Raw genomic sequence first — 21,885 nt, forward strand, 5'->3', positions numbered from 1 at the left:
AAGTATCGATCAGTGCTGATCCTATTTAACTTAGGTGGGCAATCAAACTCTCCTCTTGAGGTAATATAATGTCTACAGGTCTGGGTAAAGAATGGCTAAGTAAATATCACAGAGGAAGGTATAGGAAGCAATGTCTGTCTCTGCCTGTAAATGTTGACAGCATCTTTAAGATCATCTTTACTGTTACCTGGCATGCATTTACCTTAGTTGTTTTTGAGTTTACCACTGCAATAACGTGTGCTATCCCTTGCATTTCTTCCCATAAGATAGGCAGTTTACAGTAATAGCATTGGAAAGAAGCTCAGCTCCAGGCAGAAAAGGTTAAACGTATTTTAAAATACAAAGCTGATAAATTTTTTAAAACCTCAAATAGTCTTGGAACCATGATGCCTCTGTGCCCAGCCCAGCTATTCTCTTAACAAAAGAGACTCATTTGGTATGCAAGTTTCTCATTTGTCAGAGGAGATATTTCCCTGTCTCCTCAGCAACACACTGCATAATTGAAGGTGACTCTGTACAGGAAGGTTCACCTTCCATTAGCATGTTTTCTTTGGTAAGCACTCTCTTGCAAGTGCTGTAGTGTAAACATGAGTGCCTACGAATATGAACATTTATTAAATAGTGCTGATGAATATTTCAATACCTCTGGGAGAGCAACTCACAGCTCAATCATTCAGGCTGTTTTAAGTGCAGCACAGGACAATTCCACTACATCTTCCATTAATATTTAATTGCCCATTTTATTCTGTTTACCTTTTTGGTTAATATATAATTTAAAGCCCTTCTACTAAAAAGGGGGGAAAGAACAGCTGTTCATCTGCTTTTAACAAATCTCTGGTGAGAGCTTTTACCTAATTTAAAATTCATTGCACAGAGTTTTTTTTTTTATTTAATATCAGTAACACAAAACCTCAGGTATGAAAAGTAAAACTTGGAAGTGACTCTCATGCAAAAAGCCTAGCTATAACTTGGGTTTGATTCCACTTCAGCTCCTGAGTGGCAGGCATTGACAGAAAGCATCTGAATCGCCAATCATCGTACCATTTGTCACATTCTCATGAAACAGAACACCATAACTCAGACTGACATATTTTGACAACATGTCGGAAAGTTATTATGTACCCTGCAGAAAGTGAGTCCTGTCATCCTAGCAATGCAGATTTTACTGACAGGATAAAAGACATCTCTGCTTGCTAAAGCACAAGGGAGTCAAATATGTGCATGGCCTCCAGAAGCCAGAGTCCCTACAGTACCACCCTTCACTCCTCCTTGTGCTGGCCTACCTCTTAGCTTGCCCTTGTCTCAGTCAATTTAATTGTGTGTATGTCACACATCTTTTTCCAGTGGCAGGGACTCTGTAACCTAAGACATTTCTCCCAAGACCGCCAAGTCCCTGAAAGCTCACTGAAAAGTCATCCTAAAGATGATGGCCCTATGTTTTAATGCTAGATCATCAGGGCTCACAGGTTTCAGAACAGTGAGCTAGATAATCTCTTATTTCTCTGACACAACTTTACCTGTGCATTGTATTTCTCCTGGCACAGCCAAGACAACTATAATAAGAACCTCACAATCATATCACTAGTTCCATTTTACTTAAGTTGGGCATTTCTTCTCTAGATTTCCTAAATTCTGCTGCCTTGTCATTGTTTATTTCCCAAGTCTCTGATGCCATTGATTTTTATTTCCCTATCTGACTTCATTGATTAATCTTTTTAAGTGATCTTCCTTCTACTCATTCATCTGTTCATTCATGAATGCTAAATGAACATCTTATGGAGGTAATGTCACATATATAACAGTAAAAGAAGAAGAGAAGAGGAGAGAGCAGAAGATGGGAAAAAGGATGAAGTAAAGGAAGGAAAAGCATAGGAGAGAGCACTTTTAAAGATAAAACTGGAATATATGACTTGATCTTGAGTTTGACTGATGGACCAAGTAGCACAATGGTGTACTACATTATTGAAAGCTGAGGTATGGGGAGTGAATTTGGGGGAGCTCGGGGTGGGGTGGGAGAAGTGAGGACAGGGGAATCCGTGGCTGATGTGTAAAATTAAATTCAATTACAAAATTAAAATAACAATAAAAAGATACTATTTATCAAGTTAAAAAAAAGCTGGGGTATGCCTCTGGAGGTGCCCAGAATGCCCCCAAATTTTCAGCAAGAAAAGACAACAATTATTGCTATTGCTTGCAACATATAATGTGAAGTCTTTCTGCTGAAAACAGGGAGACTCATGTTAACAGTAAAACTTGGGAACAAAATACACTCTAGTTCTATGTTTCTCTTTTTTATTGAAATAAAATATTTTATACAGCATATTGTGGTTATGACTTACCCTTCCTCAACTCTTCCTACATCCTCCCTACTTCCCTACACATATGCTTTCTTTCTCTCTTTCATTAGAAACAAGCAGGCATCTCAAAAATAATAATACTAATAAGATAAGATAAAAATAAACCAGAGTTGGGAAAAAAGTACCAGAAAAAAATAGCCAAAGAAAAAGCACAAAAACCACATACAAACAATGACACAGACATAGACACACACACACACACACACACACACACACACACACACACACACACACACACACAGAAAAAAAAAACACCAAACCAACCAAACAAACAAATCCCTCAAAACAATCCAATGAGTTAATTTTGAGTTGGCTATCTACTGTTGATCATGGGGTTTGTATACTTAGTAAGAAACCTAATTAATCCTCCCAATTGGAGATAACTTCTGGATTACTAATTGGGATTTCTGTGTGTTTCTCCACTTAGCTCTGGGACCTCATTTGATATAGAACTGTATAGACTCCATGCATGCTGCCACAGTCTCTGTGAATTTATGTGGCTCAGTCCTATTTGGTCCAAAAGGCACTGTTTCCTTGGTGTCTTCAATCCCAACTTCCTCTCATAATCTTTCTGTCTTCTATTCCACAGGTTTCCCTGAGCTCTGAAAGAAGGATTTTAATAGCCTGATTATTCCACGGTCTCTTATTCTCTACACACTGGCTAGCTGTTGGTCTCTGTATTTGTTCCCAAATACTACTGGAAAAAGCTACTCTGATGATGTCTGAGCAAGGTGCTCATTGATGACTACAGAAGAATGTCATTAGTAGTCATTTTATGGCTATATTCATTTAGAAAAAACAATAGTATTTGTTTTCCCTCTAGATATATAGCCAATAAAATCTCACTTTTATTTCTATCAGCCTTCATGTACTTGCCTTTATTTTGAGGTCTTTGATCAATTTTGAGTTAAGTTTTCTCCAGCATGATAAATATGGACCTATGTACATTCTTCTACATGCAGCCATCCACTTAAACATCATCATTTGTTGAATCTGCTCTCTTTATTCAATTGTTTGTTTCTGGCTTCTTTATAAAAAATCATGTGTCTATAGGTGTGTGGACTTATATCTGGATTTTTAATTTGATTCCATTGATCTTCATATCTGTTCTTATGCCAAATAACATGCTGTTTTTATTACTATAGCTTTTTAGTACAATTTGAGACCAGGAATGCTGATACCTCCAGCCTTCTCTCTCTCTCTCTGTCTCTCTCTGTCTCTCTCTGTCTCTCTCTGTCTCTCTCTGTCTCTCTCTCTCTCTCTCTCTCTCTCTCTCTCTCTCTCTGTCCAAATTGAAAACTGTCCTATCAAATTCTGTGAAAAATTGTGTTGGAATTTTGATGGAGATTCCATTAAGTCTGTAGATTGATTTAGGTAAAATATCCATTTTCACTATATCAATCCTACCAATCTATAAACATGGGAGATCTTTCCATCATCTGATATCTTATTCAATTTCTTTCTTTAATATCTTAAAGTTTCAATTATACAGGACTTCCATTGGCATTGTTATAGTTAACCCAAGAAGATATTTTAATTTTTGAGGCTATTGGGAAATATATTGTTTCCCTGATTTCATTCTCGGTCAATTTGACATATTTACATAGGAAGTCTACTGAGTTTTGCATGATAAATTTCTATACTACTACTTTGCTGAAAGTTTTTATCTGCTGTGGAAGTTTCTTGGTGCAGTTTTTAGTGTCATTTCTGGATAAAAATCATATCATCTGAAAATAAAGATGTTTTGACTTCTCCTTTTCTTATTTATATGCCCTTGATCTTTTCTAGTAGTCTTACTGCTCTATCTAACAACTTCAAATATGGAATAGGTATGTAGATAATGGACAACCTTGTGCCATGCTTTATCTTTTAGGCCACCAACTAGCTCCCAAACCATGAAATAAAGACTTACTATTAGTTTTGAGTATTCACCCTAGCTTGGGCATGCTTCTGGCTAACTCATTAACTTAAATTTACCTGTTTCTATTTTTCTAACTTTGCCTCAGGGCTAGTTGCCTTTCTTACTACTTCTGTATATCTTACTTTCACTGTTTGCCTATATCTGGCTGGTTGGCAGATTCCTGGCTTCTGCCCCTGGGTGTCTCCCTTGTGCACTCCTCTCTTCCCTCATTCATCCCTTGTTTTGAGCCTAGATATCTACTCCTATTTATTCTATCTGCTTCTAGCCTCACCTATTCCTCTTCTGCCTAACTATTGGCCATTCAGTTATTTATTAGACCAATTAGGTGTTGTAGGCAAGGTAAAGCAGCAACACATCTTTATGTAATTAAACACATATCCTTACATCATTAAACAAATGCAGCATAAACAAATGTAACACACCTTCACACAGTTAATGTAATATTCTGCATCATAAACAAATGTTTGCCCAATTAAAATAATGTTCCACAACATTTTCCCCTTTTTGTCTAAAAAGGAAGGGTTTTAACTTTAGTAGAGTAAAATGATATGCAACAAGAAAAATTATCAAGTCAGGATTATATTTATAATATCCAGTCCATTTGTATTTGACAAATTCAGATAAAATACTCCATTATTTATCCTAAATTGGTAAGTCCAAAGCTCTGTACCCAATTTACCTGCTATCATAACTAAGAAAAAATGTAACAATAACTGTCTATACTTGAACTACATCTAAAACCCCAGAAATATATATTACTTGAGAAAACAGGAAGTACAGTGCAAGACACTTCTAAATCTGGCTATCTAGGGAGTCACTCAAGGCTCCTCTGCAAAGTTGGGGCATCCAATATTTGGTGCACAGGACTAGAATATCTGGCAGACACCTCTATGAAGCAGAAAATTTGAAGGTCTGTCCTGCCTAGTCTTGGCAAAGTTCAGCAATTGCTTTTCTTTTCTTTTTTTTTTAAGATTTATTTATTTATAAATATATATATATATATATATATATATATATAATATAAATGTATACAACATTCCGCCACCATGTAACTTTGCACACCAGAAGAGGGCACCAGATCTCATTATAGATGGCTGCAAACCAGCATGTGGGTGCTGGGAATTGAACTCAGGACCTCTGGAAAAACAGTCAGTGCTCTTAACCTCAGAGCCATCTCTCCAGCCTCAGCAGTTGCTTTTCAATGTGTCTTGCTTGTCCAGTTTGTACAGCATACTGTCAGCAGCCAAGGAAAGAGAAATTTCTTTCCCAATGACTAACTTTTCCATAATGAAAGCAAGCTCCAGATGGAGTGCTTTGATGCCTATCATCTTCTCTGAAGTAAATTGGTGCTGCCAGAAGCAGACGTTTCTCACTGCCATGAAAACATTTTAAATGCCATATCCTTTGGTTATTGAAGAGTTTGAAGATCACTCATTTATCTGAAATATATCTGTTTAATCTTGAAGACAGAACTAGTATGACTACAAATTTGATTATAATAGATGCTTTACTAGTAACCTGCATTTCTTAATTATACGTTGCATTTTAAATGAGCTGCATAAGCATAATACTGCAACATATATATATATAATATAACATATATACAGTATAAAAAAACTTTAAATTTATATCAATATACCAAAATCCATACCAATGTAAATTATTTGAGGTTAATAGTTGTATTTTTATCCTATATCACAATCACAATATCCCACCTAAATGATGACAAATATCCATAAACCATCCAATAACCAAAAACCACACACACAACTTCTTGAAAATGTAGATGTTGCATTCTATATGCTGCTCCCTGTTGTCTGTGGGCTAAGGAAACTTTTGGGAAACAGAAAACTGAGACAATGTTCAAGTCCTGGGAAAACTAGTCATAGCATTTGTTGTCCACTCTTTGTGCAATGGAAAAGTGCAAGGCTTATCTTTAGTCCTGGATAGCAGAGTCTTTGAGGCTGGACCATCATAGGCAGCAGCCTTGAAGCTATTCTGTATGCAGAACTCTGAGGAAACTGCAACAGAGGCACTCTGAGGCTGGATTACCTGGGCCACCTGTTTTCACTGGTGTATGGTCCTCTTGCTCTCAAAACACACAAAACATACATATCTTTCAAGTCCAGTGAAAACAAAAGCACAACCTCTTCCCCAAAGCAATACATTTTTCACTTCCATTTTAAAGTTAAGGAATTCCTAAGATATATAGACTGGTTTAATTCATCAGTCCCTTTTACAATCCCATGTCTACCAGCAGCTATTTTTGCTCATCAGCATTCAAAGATGACACAACGCCATACAGACTCCACATTCCTGCTATATTTCCCATCTCTATATAGCTTATTCTTTTTTATTATCTATAAATTAATTACTTTTTCTATGACTGTCTATACCCATTTTCTTTTCTTTCTAAGGCTACACACATTTTTAAACACACTTTTACCTGTTTATTTTTTTTCCATCTGAACCTCCCACACTACATATCTCTAACCTTTTTTGTCTATGTGAGCAAAATCTTAAACAGCTAAGCTTCTGTTGGGTCCCTCCACTGCAACTTTGGTGGCTTGCTCCAACCCCTTCTTGGAGAACCAAGGAGGCTGCCTTCTATGAGATCCAAGCTTGTGGGTGCAACTGCAGGTGTGTGATCTGGAATTGCATTCAATCCCCAAACTCTGGAAAGCTGGTGCCTACATTGTAGCAGATGTTTTTACTTAGCTTTTTGTTTCTGCTTAGCATGGAAAAGGCTGTTTAAGTGCTCTGCTGTATGGTACAGCTTCTTAAAAGAGCTGTGTCCCTTTGCTCTTTTTTTTTTCTTCAGCTTTCTCAGGCCCTATGTAGAAATACAGGCACTACATTGGGCACCTATGTTGCTTTTTTTTTTCCTTTTGTCGGGGTCAGGTGGGGGAGTGGACCATCACTAAGATCCCAAATAAAGACACAGAAACTTCTTATTCTTTGCTACAAATGCCTGGCCTCAGTTTAGGCCTGTTTTTAGCCAGCTTTTTTAACTTAACTAATTTTCCTGTTTCTCTTCATGGTTTACTTTGGGGCTTTTTACTTTTCTTTCATTCTTCCTGCATGTTTTACCTTTCTGGTTCCTCTGTGGCTGCCTAGCTACCCGGCTGGGTGGTTTGGTGCCTGGCACTTAGTGTCCCCATCTCCTTCTCCTTTTCTTTTCTGCCTCTCATTCTTTCCTCTCTTCAAGCCTAGAATTCTCCTCTTATTCTCTCTGCCCGCCAGCCTCACCTATCACATTTCTGTCTATCTATAGGCCATTCAGCTCTTTATTAGACTAATCAGGTGCCTTAGACAGGCAGAGTGAAACAGATACAACATATCTTTACATAATTCAACATATATCCTTAAATCATTAATCAAATGCAGCGTAAACAAATGTAACATACCTTTTCTCAGTTAAAGTAATATTTCACATCATAAACAAATGTAACACATTTTTGTCCAGTTAAAATAATATTCACAACACAAGCTAGTCTTTGTAGATTTTAGTAGAAATGATTTGAGTTCTCTCCATTTAGATTGAGGTATTCTATAAATCATTGAGGTATATCTCTTTTATCCAATGTCTCTCCATGACTCTTATCATGAAGGGATGTTGAATCTTAGCCAAAGACTTTTCTGCATCTAATGTGGTGATCATGTGGCTTTTGTAATTTGTCTGTTTATATGGTGATTTGTGTTTACTGATTTATGTATGTTGAACAATCCCTGTATCACTGAAATGGAGACCACATGATTATGGTCAATTATATTTTTTTGTGTGTTCTTGTACTTATTTTGAAAGTATTTGATTAAGATATTTTTTTTTACATCTCTGTTCATAAAGCAAATTAGTCTGTAATTCTCTTTCCTTGTTATGTCTTTATTTGGTTTAGATATCACAGTAATTGTGGCTGTGTAAAAAGCATTATACAATGTTCCTTCTATTCTTATTTTGCAATATAGTTTGGGAAGTATTGGTGTTAATTCTTCATTGAAAGTCTGGGAGAATTCTGTGCTAAATCCATCTGGCCCTAGACCTTTATTCTCTGGAAAACTTTTAATTACAGCTTCCATGTTCCTAACAGTCATGGGTCTATTGAATTTCTTATCTGATCGTGATTCAAATTTGGCAGGTGTTACATATCAAGAAATACAACCATCTCCTGTAGGTTTTCCAATTTGTTGGAGTACAGTTTTTAAAGTATGTCTTTATTGTATTCTGGATTTCCTAAGTATATGTTGTTATGTCCCCACAATGTAAATTTCTAATTTTATTAATTTGGATCTTTTCTCTCCTCTTTAAGCTAATTTGGCTAAGAATTTATCAATATTATTGATTTTCCTAAAGAACAATACCATTTCATTGATTCATTGTATATTTTGTTTCTATTTTATTGATTTTATCCCTCAGTTTGAGTACTTCTTGTCATATACTCCTAGTGGATATGATTTCTTCTTATTATTCCAGAGATTACAGGTGTGCTGTTAAGTTATTGTTATGGGAGCTCTCCAATTTTTGAATATAGGACCTGAGTGCTATGAAATTTCCTATTACACCTGCTTTTGTTGTTTCTCATATGTTTGAGAATAAAGTATTTCCATTTTTATTAAATTCTAAAATGCTTTGTTTTCTGTTAATTTCTGTCTAATTAATTTTATTTGTTCAGTAATGAGTTGTTCAGTTTCCATGATGTTATTGTTGTAAATATCTAGATTTAATCCATGGTGGTCAGATAGGATGCAGGGTGTTATTTCAATTGTGTTATATCTGTTGAGACGTGCTTTGTGTCCTAGTATGTGCTCAATCTTACAGAAGGTTGCATGAGCAATCTTCTGAGAGGAAGGAATATTTTTTGTATTTGGGTTAAATGTTCTGTAAATATCTACCGGGTCCTTTTGGTTTATGATGTCATTTATCTTCAGCATTTCTGTTTAGTTTTACTCTGGATAACCTATCTATAGGCAAAAGTGGGGTATTAAAGTCACTCACTATCACTGTGTGAGGGCCAATATGTGATTTTAGCTATACTATTTCTTTTCTGAACTTGGATGCCTTTGTGTTTGGTGCATAAATGTTTATATTGCAATACCCTATTGCTGATTTTGATTTTTTCTTTGATAAGTATATAGTGTCCTCTGATTTTTGGATAAGTTTGAAAACTATTTTATTTTATTTTACAATACAATTCAGTTCTACATATCAGCCACGGATTCCCTTGTTCTCCCCCCTCCTGCCCCCTCCCCTTCCCCCAACCCATCCCCCATTCCCACCTCCTCCAGGGCAAAGCCTCCACCAAAGACTGAAATCAACCTGATAGACTCAGTCCAGGCAGGTCCAGTCCCCTCCTCCCAGGCCCAGCCAAGCTACCCTGCATAAGCCCCAGGTTTCAAACAGCCAACTCATGCAATGAGCACAGGACCTGGTCCCACTGCCTGGATGCCTCCCAAATAGATCAAGCCAATCAACTGTCTCACCAATTCAGAGGGCCTGATCCAGTTGGGGGCCCCTCAACCATGGGTTCATAGTTCATGTGTTTCCATTTGTTTGGCTATTTGTCCCTGTGTTTTATCCAACCTTGGTTTCAACAATTCTCTCTAATATAAACCCTCCTCTTTCTGAAGTATGACCTGATGATTCTCTGGATTTCCTCAATGTCTGTTGTTATATCCCCCTTTTCATTTCTGATTTTGTTGATTTGGATTCTCTCTCTCTGTCTTTTGATTAGTTTGGATAAGGACTTGCCTATCAAGTGTGACCTGATGATTCTCTGGATTTCCTCAATGTCTGTTGTTATGTCCCCCCTTTTCATTTCTGATTTTGTTGATTTGGATTCTCTCTCTGTCTTTTGGTTTGTTTGGATAAGGACTTGTCTATCTTGTTGATTTTCTCAATGAACCAACTCTTTGTTTCATTAATTTTTTTATTGTTCTCTTTGTTTCTATTTTATTGATTTCACCTCTCACTTTGATAATTTCTTGGCATCTATTCTTCCTGGGAGACTGCTTCTTCTTGTTCTAGGGCTTTCAGGTGTGCTGTTAAGTCACTAGTGTGAGATTTCTCCAACTTCTTTATGTGGGCATTTAGTGCTATGAATTTCCCTCTTAGCACTGCTTTCATAGTGTTCCATAAGTTTGGGTATGTGGTGTCTTCATTTTCGTTGATCTCTAGAAAGTCTTTAATTTCTTTCTTTATTTCTTCCTTAACCCATTGGTGATTCAGTTGAGCATTATTCAGTTTCCATGAGATTGTAGGTTTTCTGTAGTTTTTGTTGTTGTTGAAATCTAACTTTAAACCATGGTGGTCTGATAGAACACAGGAGGTTATTCCAATTGTTTTTGTATCTGTTGAGATTTGCTTTGTGGCCAAGTATGTGGTCGATTTTAGAGAAGGTTCCATGGAGTGCTGAGAAGAAGGTATTCTTTTTTGTTAGGATGGAATGTTCTGTAGATATCTATTAAGTCCATTTAAGTCATGACATCAGTTAAGTCCTTTATTTGTCTGTTAAGTTTTGATTTGGGAGATCTGTCCAGTGGTGAAAGTGGAGTGTTGAGGTCTCCCTCTATTAATGTGTGGGGTTTTATATGTGGTTTAAGCTTTAGTAAAGTTTCTTTTACATATGTGGGTGCCCTTGTATTTGTGGCACAAATGTTCAGAATTGAAACTTCATCTTGGTGGATCTTTCCTGTGATGAGTATGTAATGCCCTTCTTGATCTCTTTTGATTGATTTTAGTTTGAAGTCTATTTTGCTGGATATCAGGATGGCTACACCTGCTTGTTTCTTAATGCCGCTTGATCAGAAAGTATTTTCCCAGCCTTTTATTCTTAGGTAGTGTCTTTGAATTTGAGATGTGTTTCTTCTATGCAGCAGAAAGATGGGTCCTGCTTTTGTATCCATTCTGTAAGCCTATGTCTTTTTATAGGTGAATTAAGTCCATTGATATTAAGGGATATTAATGACCAGTGACTGTTCATTTCTGTTATTTTTTGGTGGTAGTGTGTGTGGACTTCTCTTCTTTGGGGTTTACTGCTGTGGCTTTATCTATTGTCTGTGTTTTCGAGGGTATATCTAACTTCCTTAGGTTGGAATTTTCCTTCTAGTGCTTTCTGTAGGGCTGGGTTTGTGAATAAGTATTGTTTAAATCTGGCTTTGTCTTGGAATGTCTTGTTCACTCCATCTATGATGATTGAAAGTTTTGCTGGGTATATTAGTCTGGGCTGACATCCATGGTCTCTTAGTGTCTGCATTACATCTGTCCAGGTCCTTCTGGCTTTCAAAGTCTCCATTGAGAAATTGGGTGTTATTCTGATAGGTTTGCCTTTATAAGCCACTTGGCCTTTTTCCTTTGCTCCTCTTAATATTTGTTTTTTATTCTGTATGTTTAGTTGTTTAATTATTATGTGGCGAGAGGACTTTTTGGGGGGTCTAGTCTGTTTGGTGTTCTATAGGCTTCTTGTATCTTCATAGGCATTTCCTTCTTTAAGTTGGGAAAGTTTTCTTCTATGGTCTTATTGAATATATTTTCTGTGCCTTTGAGTTGGTATTCTTCTCCTTCTATCCCTATTATTTGTAGGTTTGGTCTTTTAATGGTGTTTCAAATTTCTTGGACATTTTGTTTCATGACTTTGTTGGCTTTAGTGTTTTCTTTGACTGATGAATCTGTTTCTTCTACCGTATCTTCAACGCCAGAGATCCTCTCTTCCATCTCTTGCATTCTATTGGTTATACTTGCATCTGAAGTTCCCAATCATTTACTCAGATTTTGTATTTCGAGCATTCCCTCTGTTTGTGTCTTCTTCATTTTTTCTATTTCCCCTTTCAGGTCTTGGACTGCTTCCTTCATTTATCTTATAGCTTTTTCCATGATTTTCTTTCAGTGCTTTACTGTTTTCTTCTAGGACTTTATTGTTTTTGTCTACTTTATTTGTCCTTTCCTCTAGTTTTTTATAGAGTTTTTCCCATTTTTTTGTCTTTTCCTCTATATAAGCCTCTACCTTCTTCATGATGTTATTCATAAGGCTGTTTTCTTCTGCTTCTTCCAATTTTTGATGTTCAGGTCTAGATGTTGAAGGAGGGCTAGGTTCTGGTGATGCTGTGTTGCTCTTCATTGTGTTGTATGTACTTCTGCCTTGACATCTGCCCATCTCCTTGTGGTTCGTTCTTGGTCTTATCAGCGCACTTGGTTCAGACAGAGCTGACAGATTCAGGAAGTCTCTCTCTCTTTTCCAGATGGGATCTCTCTTGTCCAAATGGGAACTCTGGGGCAGGATGGGAGCTCTTGTCCAGACAGGAAGTCTGGGGCAGGATGGGCGCTCTTGTCCAGAAGGGAAGTCCAGGGCAGGATTGGAGCTGGAGGCCAGTCTTTAAGTATCAGGAAGTAGCTGGGGTCTCGGGTTGATGGGCATGGGGGTAGGGCATGGAGATTGCAGGGTCTGCCGGGGGTCTTGGAGAAGGGGAGCCTTTCTGTTAGTGCTAGAAGTGAACCTGCCTGGTGGCCAGAACCTGGGGCCACATTGGGCAGGTCTTCCCCAGAGTGGCTGGTGCCCAGGGATGAGGTCTAGGCTGAGCCCAGACACTCACCTCTGGTCCAGAAGCTGAAAACTAATTTTGTCAGATAAAAATGTCTATACCAGTATGCTTCTAGGGTCCATTTGTTGGAATTTATTTTCCCATCTTTTTTTTTTTTTTTTTTTAAAGTTAAAGTGATGTTTATCCTTGATGTCAAGAAATGTTTCTTGGATGCAGCAGAAGATTTTATCCTCTTTTTTAATCCAATCTGTTAATCTGCATCTTTTTGTTGAAGAATTGAGAAAAGAGTATTAAAATAAGGACAGCCTACAATGTCCGTATTGATGTTAAGTAATCTCAATTGTTTTTCTATGATCCAGTTATGGTGACGTAGTTGCTTACTGTTTTCTTATCCTGAGCACAATTTGATCTCAGACATGACATTGTGCACTTATTTTAAAATTTTTCATGAAGTTGTAAGTTCAGCATCTGTTCATATCTCTCAGAAATTAAGCTTAGTTCACAGTGGTCTAGAACAAAAATGGGAACCAAATGATGACAGAAGATTTGGTTTAAATTCATTGCAGAAGAGATGTCAGTTTGAATTGATTTGTTTCTCATCAGAAATGGTTGATGTATTTCTGGGTAATTTATTAACTTCAATGGGAAAGCTAATGCTGTGATACATCTGTACATAGCTCAAATTTGTGATTACAATGGGAAATTCTACCCCTTATCCCCTGATCATCTGTATTAATTCAATCTCCCAAGTTAGGTAGTTGGGTGAGGACAACTACTAAGTCATGCTACTTTTTCCCAAAAGGTAGATTTAAATTTCTACTCAGGGTATTACTTCAAATGTGTTCTACAATATAGTTGGCAACATTTTGAGCAGTGGTATACAAAACAAACTTTAACTGGAAACATGTTCTATAGAAATACTTTATTGTAAGAAAAAATAATGCAAAATTTTGAGTTTTATCTTAGAAAACCCATACAAACAAAGAAAGTTAGGCTAGTGGTCACATATTTCTTCCCCTCTTCTTTTCTCTCTCATATTGAGGAGTCAGTGGCCTATAATGTGAGCACTGAAACTATGTTAGTGTTAGAATTAGGTCCAATGATGATTCAAGAATTATCTCAATTTGCCTGGCTGATATAAATTATTTAGAGATAGCCAAATCCTCAAAGATTTCTCAAAGTCAGAAAGTACTGATAGATGACTTATAAGAAGAATAATTTGACCCAAAGGAAGCTGTGATATTATTTTTGTTATAATGACCTTATATATGAAGGTTAGTGGTTGCAAATTGTGCTTGATGAGCCTCAAACTCTGTCTGTGCCCTTGTGACATTTCTATTTCAGTTATTTATATAACATCTGTAGTCTAAAAAGTGAGATAATTGGAATAGTCTCTGAGCTCAGAGAATTTTCATGGGTCTCTATACCATCTAGTAAGTCTTGTTCTCCTCTCCCTATGATACTTATTGCTATTCAAAATGTATACAGTTAGGCTATTCAAATAATAGGAATTTAGAGAGATGATTCAGTGGTTAATAGTGCTTACTGAGCACTGTGTAGCAAGCTAGATCTCCCACACACACCTACACCCACAGCTTCAAGTGGGACAGAGGCAAGAAAATTGTTAATGCTTTCTGGCTTCCAGCACACTCAAGAAAACATGAGCCCAAGGTTGATGGAAAGATCTTGACTCAAAGGAAAAGATTCAAGGTGATAGAGGAGACACATGACATCCTCTTCTGATGTCTGTATATGCACAGACAAACATATCTGCATACACATATTTATGTTCACTAAAACACATAGACACTAAACATTCACACACAAATTAATACATGAATCTTTTAAAAAATAAAATCCAAATAATAGTTATATAAGTGATAAAAATTAAATTCTCACTATATCCATTTAGAAATACTAAAATTCAGAACAAGGACACCAACAAATACTGTCATGAATAAAGAACATTGAGAACTCTTATTTATTGATGGTGGGAAAATGAAATTATATAGCTATTTTGGAATATGACTTGATGGTCCAACAACTTGTTTACATACAATGTTTATTTTTTGGCCTCCAAGATACCAGATGTTTTCTTGATATTTGATCACATAAGTTAAATTGTTATTTTCACACAACAGTCTCCTCAAAGGGATTTAGTCATTATTGTCCAAAACAGGAAGCAACAATGATGACCTATGGTAGGTGAACAGATAAATGATGCAGAAAGTAGAATACTATTTCACAGCCATACACACACACTCACACACAAATAGCCTACCAAACCACCAAACTACCAGGAAATGTTATAGAAGAAACTGAAATGCATATTACTAAGTAAAAGAATCCAGTCTAAAAAGGTGAAATTCTAGATAATTTGAAAAGGCAAAACTATGAAGACAGGAAAGAATGAATGGTTTACAGATATAAAGAAGAAGAATATGAATAGAGCACATAAGATTATTTGGCCGGGCGGTGGTGGCACACGCCTTTAATCCCAGCACTCAGGAGGCAGAGACAGGCGGATCTCTGTGAGTTTGAGGCAAGCCTGGGCTACCAAGTGAGTTCCAGGAAAGGTGCAAAAGGCGCAAATCTACACAGAGAAACCCTGTCTCAAAAAACCAAAAAAAAAAAAAAAAAAAAGGAGATTTTTTAGGGAGTAAATTATTCTTTGTGGTTACATATTAGTAGACATATGTCATTATATAGTTGCTAAACTCAAAGAACACACAAAAGTAAATCTTAGCGAAAACTGTGTATTTACATGGAAATGAGTCTCAACAATGCAGGCAGTAACAAATTTTCTTCTTAGAAGATGTGTTGACAGTATAGGGGCTGAGTATGCTGGGAAGGAGCATGAATCATAGCAGAACACTTTACACTTTCCACTCAATCTTGCAATGACATTCTAGACAGTCTAATAAAAAGTCAGTTTACCTACATTTAAGTCTATTAGATAGATAATAATTATTGTTATTACTATTTTCTTAGATTGGGTTCACCAGGATTGAAATAAATATTTAAAATAAAATGACCAGTATAGTGTTCCAGACCCCATGCTTGATGACTACTCAAGTTTTCTGATTACCTTTCTGTTCCTACCTAAGTAGGTGTTGAAGCATGTGCACTAGTCCAGCTGGGTGAGTGCCATATTCTCTACTAGAATGAATGTCCCCATACTACCAGACCTATCTTGGATAGTGAAGATTGTGCAACAACCCAGCAATACCCAGCTTGAAGTCACATCCCTGTGTGTTCTTGATTATAATTGATTGGGAATTATATCATTACTACAGTTAAAAAACAAATACCAAGCCGGGCGGTGGTGGTGCACTCCTTTAATCCCAGCACTCGGGAGGCAGAGGCAGGCAGATCTCTGTGATTTCAAGGTCAGCCTGGGCTACCAAGTGAGTTCCAGGAAAGGCGCAAAGCTACACAGAGAAACCCTGTCTTGAAAAACCAAAACAAACAAACAAACAAACAAACAAACAAACAAAAAAACAAACAAACAAATACCAAGAATCTGAATGACTGATGAACTCTTATTCCTGATTTGAAATCAAGCAAGTTTGCACAATAGCAAATACATAATCTACTTTACACTTAATAGAGGTGGATTATAATCTCATATCAGCTGTACAACCAATAAAAGAAATCCACATGTCCAAGTCAATTATCAAAAACAGAAAGAATATGAAAGGCCAAAGTATTGTATCCATTCCCCTTAACCATTAGTCCTACGTAAATGATATCCAATGAAAATCACCTAGAACTTCAGAGCACGGTATTTAAAAAAAAACAATCACAAACACAATCAATGAATTCAAGGGTTTAAAGTATATATGAACAAATGCTCAAGAGGATAGGTATAAACTACTAAGTCAAGTCTAAAATAACACAAATAACTCAATTAAATGATGAAGATAATACAGGATAAGAAAAGTGAAATTCAGTAAAGATCTAAAAATATTGAAAAACTAAAGCTGGGATGAAAGTAAATAAAAAGTTCAATAATCTAATTAGAAAAATCAAGAGAAAGCTTTATCAGTAGAATAGGTCAATTAGAAGATAGAATATCAGGAATTAAAGTAGAGGAATTAGACCATTCAAACAAGAATAGCATTTAAAAAATCAAAAAGAGAATATACAGAAACTTCGAGATACAATGGAAAGGACAATTTTTAAATAATAGAAACAGAAGAGCAAAACATCTCATAACAGTGGCACAGACTAGATTCTTAAAATTATCATAGAAGAAAGTATTCCCAAATTAAGAAAAAGACATAACCCATACAATTACAAGAGGTACAAAGACTGTCAAATATATAAGGCAGAAAAAAAAAACCTTTACGCAATATATTATAATTAAAATGCTAAATATACAGAACAAATAAATGATGTGAAAAGCTGTAAAGGAAAATCCATAAGTCACATATACAGAAAACCCATTAGAATAACACCTGATTTCTCAATGGAAACTTCAAAAGTCAGAAAAACCTAAAGCACTGAACTCCAATTTCAAGAAGGCCACATATACAAACCTAGACTATTTTATCTATTAAACTTCATATTATGCTTGATGAAAAAAGTAAAATCTTCCTATGTTATAAGCAGGCTAAATTAATTCATATCTAACAAATCATCTATGCAGAGATTATTGGAAAGAATACTTTAGACAAAAGAGAAAGATATAGGCAAAGACTACAGACAAAAAACAAATTAAGGTAAAATCACTGAAACAAAAAATAATACTGACAATACAAACAGAAAAAGAATTCAACATACATGCCTTATAAAAATAACTTTAGGGCTGGAGAGAAGGCTCAGCGGTTAAGAGCACTGGCTGTTCTTCCAGAGGTCCTCAGTTCAATTCCCAGCAACCACATGGTGATTACCATCTGTAATGAGATCTGGTGCCCCCTTCTGGCATGCAGGCAGAACACTATATATATAATAAATAAGTCTTAAAAAAAATAAAAAATAAAAATAAAAATAACTTTAAATACTAATGACCTCAACTTTCCAACCAAAAGACACAGGTTAATTAGATGGATTATATAACACTTTTTTTGTTGTCTACAAGAAACTCATTTTACCTTTAAGGATTTCATCTTAGAATGAAAGCATTGAAAGATTATTCTAAGTATATGGGTCCAGGAAACAAACAGGCCTTGCTATATATGATCTGAAAAAATTCTTTAAATTAAACCTAATCAGAAGAGATAAGTAAGGACATTTCACTGTGATAAACGCACAACTATGCAAGAAGACATTACTATCCTAGTCACATAAACATCACATCACTCTGGCACACGCAATTTCATTAAAAAAAATAAGAATGACAACATGCTACTGGGCTTCAAGACACAGATTAACTGCAGCTCAATAATAGTACTTGTTTTCAATAACTCCATTTTCTAAACAGGACAAAAATTTTGCAGTGCAAAAAAATATTGCACACAGGAACCTATGGCAAGTCCTCAAAAACAGACCATATACTGGAACACAAAACAGGTAATCAAACAGAAAAAAATATGAGATAACTCCATGTATCCTATCTGATTACAATGCAATAAAGTTTCAAATAACTAGTAAAATAATATTTAGATATTGCATATGTTTATTGAAATTAAGTAAGACATTACTAAATGATGAATGGGCCATAGAAGAATTCAAGAAAGAAAATTTTTTAAAGTCTTCCTTAAATAAGGTAAAACAAATCTTCAAGGACATATTGATCAAACCCTTAAAAGACAAATTTATAGTTCTAGTTGCCTACATTTAAAAAATCAGAAGGAACAAAATCATGACTGAATGATGAAACTCAAAAATTTGGAAAAACAATAACAAACCAAGCTCAAATGAAGTAAAAAGGGAAAAGATAATAAACACTGTGACAGAAACTATTGAAATAGAAACAAGAATCAACAAACCTAAGAGCTAATTCTGAAGAAAAAGGTGAACAAAAATAACAAACCCGTAGTCATATTAATGGGGGGTGACATTTTAAAATAATAAAATCAGAGGTAGATAATGGAAAATTATAAAAGACAATAAAGAAATTCTGAATATCTAAGATAGTATGCTTAAAACCTACACTCTGAGCCGGGAGGTGGTGGCGCACGCCTTTAATCCCAGCACTCGGGAGGCAGAGCCAGGCAGATCTCTGTGAGTTCAAGGCCAGCCTGGGCTACCAAGTGAGTTCCAGGAAAGGCACAAAGCTACACAGGGAAACCCTGTCTCGAAAAACAAACAAACAAACAAACAAAAACCCTACACTCTGTTAAATTGGAAGACCTAGAAGAAAATGGAAAATTTCTTGGTTCAATGAACTATCAAAATTTAAAATTTAACCAAGAAAGGATCTGCAGCTTACTCAGACCCAAGTAAATGAGGATATGGTAACAGACATAAAAAGGTCTTCTGTCAAAACCCAAATCAAACCAAACCAAACAAAGGCAAAAAAAAAAAAAAAAAAAAAACAGGTTCAGATATATCCATTTCAGAATTCTAATATACATTTAAAGAACTATAATGAGTAATTTTCAAATTACTCAAAAATATAGAAGCAAAAGTAATACTTCCAAACCCCTTCTATAAAGGCAATCTAATTCTAATGCCACAAGCATGCAAGGACAAAATAAATAAACAAACAAAAACCAAGTATAGGTCAATATTTTTTAGTAACAAAGATTCAAAAAGTCTAAATAAAACATTTGCAAACTCAATACACATATACATCTAAAGGTCATCTATCATAATTATGTAGGGTTTATTGCCTACATATGGGACATTTGGGATACTTAAGGTCCTTTCAGGCGATTTGAGTCTAAAACTTTTTATGATAATTTTGAGGGATTATTTACTTCATTAATTGACATTTGCACTAATGGTGCAAAAACAATGTTGAGAGTCACTTTAGCACTAATTAAATCATCAATCAGCAGCACCAAACTGGATTAGCATTTGTCTGAGAGTCACTGCATTTCTCATCACCAAATATGTTTATCTATGATACTACTGTTTTTTTTTAATTTTTACTTATTTTTTTTTATTTTACAACACCATTCAGTTCAACATAATAGCCACAGACTCCCCTGTTCTCCCCTTCTCGTCCCCCTCCCCCTCCCCCCAGCCCACCCCTGAATGGGTAAGAAAGTCATTTGGCTTGATCTGTTTGGGAGGCAGCTGTGCGTTGGTGCTGGGTCCTGGGCTCATTGCATGAGCTGGCTGTTTGAATCCTGGGACTTATGCAGGGACACTTGGCTCGGTCTGGGAGGGGGGGAATGGACCTGCCTGGACTGAGTCTACCAGGTCGATCCCGGTCCTCGGGGGAGACCTTGATCTGGAGGACATACTACTGTTTTTTATTCATTATTTTATTAATATATATTAACTGTTAAAAAGCTATGATTTTATACTATTAAAGATTTATTATGATTACTATCTGAAGTCTAAGAATTTATCATTCATTTGTTTAGACATAATTAGAAATGTGTATGTGTGTGTGTCTGTGTGTCTGTGTGTGTGTGCATGTGTAAAAAAGAAGCAGAATCCTGTAGAGTGAGAACGGACTGAGACCATCATTTGCTTACTGCTGTGGAAAGGAGAATGCACAATTCATTCCAAAAGGGTCTCAGAATTCAGTGGGGGTATTTTTACTGTCATGATAGTCCTACTCTGAAACATAAAAACAAAAGGTGATGTGTGCCTGTGAAACAACAGAAAAGTCAATCATAACAGGCAATCAGAGACAACGGTATACACTTTTTCTCCTACATTTTAAATACAGTAAACTAGTCTTACTGGGAAGGTAAAAAGTGGGAAATCTGCTTAAAATAGACATGAATCAGTTTGAAGACTAGACTAGAACCAAAGTCCCCAGGGGAACAGTGCTCTCAAACACCCTTGTTGAAAAATGCAAGAATGGGTAATTTTAACTTTGTGTTGGCCTTCAACCTCCCAGTGTATACAAAATATTCAACACACAAATTATATATAATGATCATGTAGAGGTGACTGGACTAGAAAATGTTTAAATAAATTGACCTAAAGCTCTAGAACTGTGGGATGAGACTGAGATATTCCCCCTAATTAAGGGTGGTTGCAGTTGATCATACTACAATAGCCACTTCTTTAGCTGGAAGGCACAGTGCATGTGCTTTTGCTTTTTAATTGTATCTTTTCTAAATGCTTTTTTTTACAGTCAAATTAAACTGATTATTTGGTTATTAACTTTTAAAAATTAATGCACATATAGCAGTCACTATCTAAACTTTTGCTTCGTAAAATAATAACAGAAATTAAGACTGACTCTTGAAAGCCTTGACTGTCTCTTTCCCATTTCCTTCTGGGGCTTCTCATCTAAATTAATCAAATGAAAGATACTTCATCAGTAGTACCCCTGTCAGCAACTCACTTTCAGTCCTCATGGTTTCTGGGGAAGAAACATGATTCCCAAATTGGAAGAATATTAGTCTTTTAAAACTGCAAAGACAGCTGCAAGTAATTGTCAAGTGTCTCTACTATTTCCTTTTCCGTCATATCTAATTCCCTGCTGTTATTTTAAGAGTACACTGCTTTTCATTGATTGTTTGTCTTCCCAAACACATACATTGCTTGCAAAACACTTTGTTTCAAGTCCTTGGTTGGAATGCTTTGCTTTTCCTTTTACTCATTACTTAGATTTTGTAAATGTGTGTAATTTTCCCCTTTATAAGCCAGACCTTTTCTTGTTTGCTTAATGTCTGGCCTTTTCCCCCTTTTTCTTTTTCTAGAGGAGTAACTTTCCATAATATGGGTAATGCAAAAACAGAAGAAAAAGGTAAAACATCTTTATATTTTATGGCAACTTCAGTAGTGCAATTTCCCCCAACCCCAAACAAGTGACCAGCAAAGTGCTGTTGGGAAGCTCTTACAGCCATTTTTCTTCTTGTCTTCCTCTGCTGGTGTTCCTGACTTCCAAACTCCAGCCTCTCAGTCTAAGTTTGCTGACTATTTGAACTCCTTTGTCTGTAGCCCATGCTAGCTCACCTTGCTTTGGGAACACTTTATTAACCCTGGGGATAAATAATT

The sequence above is a fragment of the Peromyscus maniculatus genome, chromosome 2 (assembly GCF_049852395.1).
Source record: "Peromyscus maniculatus bairdii isolate BWxNUB_F1_BW_parent chromosome 2, HU_Pman_BW_mat_3.1, whole genome shotgun sequence".
In the NCBI taxonomy this organism is placed as follows: Eukaryota; Metazoa; Chordata; class Mammalia; order Rodentia; family Cricetidae; genus Peromyscus; species Peromyscus maniculatus.